Source organism: Orycteropus afer, unplaced genomic scaffold (genome assembly GCF_000298275.1).
Source record: "Orycteropus afer afer isolate SDZICR_OR568_19922 unplaced genomic scaffold, OryAfe1.0 scaffold00276, whole genome shotgun sequence".
NCBI classification, from domain to species: domain Eukaryota; kingdom Metazoa; phylum Chordata; class Mammalia; order Tubulidentata; family Orycteropodidae; genus Orycteropus; species Orycteropus afer.
The window spans coordinates 2,697,693-2,698,825 of record NW_006921863.1 but is presented as its reverse complement, the minus strand read 5'-3'; the positions used below and the strand labels follow the sequence as shown (position 1 = coordinate 2,698,825).

Genomic DNA, 1,133 nt, shown 5'->3' with positions numbered 1-1,133 from the left:
AATAGATATATTCTCATCTTTCATCAAATTTTCTTCCAACAAATCTTCAACAATTTTCTCTGTGGTTTTATTTGTCTCTTCCTTTTCTGGAATTCCAGTGATATGTAGGTTATTCCTTTTGATGGTATCCCACATGAACCTTAGGCTTTCTTAATTTTGTTTTGATCTTTTTTCTTATTTATCCTTTTCCAAAGAAGTATTCAGATATTTGCCTTCAATCTCCCTAATTCTGTCTTCCATTGATTCAGTTCTGCTCCTTTGCCCATTCAGTGTTTTAACTGTTTCTGATAATTTAGTATTAATCTTCTGGATTTCTGTGTGTAGATTCTGTATCATTTCTAATTTTTCATTTGTTTTGTCATTTTGTTTTTGTATTTTCTTCTAAAATTCTTCTAAGGATGTCTGTGTTTTCCTTAATCTGACTCTCAATTCCTTGAAGATACCTAAATACAATACTTTTGAATTCCTTATCAGGGATTTCCAATGCTGTGTCTTCCTCAGGGATGTGTTTTGGGTCTGTATCCTGATCCCTTGTTTCTCCTGCTTTATCTTGCTTCTTTGTGTGTACTGTGATGCTCTGTTCTCTCCGAGGCATTGTGTAATTTTTGTGTTTATATTTAATTGGTGATTGTGTGTTGGAGAGACTTGCCCACATTTTTCATTTTCTTTATATGTTATCTCTGCAACCAGGGTACTGTGCACCTCTGTTCATTAATTGACAGCACTTATACACTCAGCCCCAGGGTTACAGGTGAGGAGAGACAACTCAGGGACACCCAAAGTAGCAGGCGGGAAGACCAAGAGAAAGGGGATTAAAAGCCAGGAAGCCAGACAGAAGAGCAATCAGCCAAAGGGATTAGGTGAGGAGAGGCAACTCAGGCCCGCCCAGAGCAGCAGGCCAGAAGAGCAGGAGAAAGGGGATAAAAGCCAGGAACCCGGACAGAGGAGCAGTCAGCCCCAGGGACAACTCAGGGATGCCCAAAGCAGTAGTCCAGAAGAGCAGGAGAAAGGGGATTAAAAGCCAGGAAGCCAGACAGAAGTACACTCAGCCACAGGGACCCAGGTGGGGGTGATATGAGAGGTCTCCAACAGCAAGACAAACTTGTCTGTCGGTTTGTCCTACTGTGGTGACA

At 41.2% G+C, this 1,133-nt stretch overlaps 1 protein-coding gene across 1 annotated transcript in view; it reads left to right on the top strand.

Annotated features, from left to right (window-relative positions):
• Positions 1-1,133, top strand: part of XRCC4 (X-ray repair cross complementing 4) — a 397,398-nt gene that overhangs the window by 362,099 nt on the left and 34,166 nt on the right. The window lies entirely within an intron of this gene.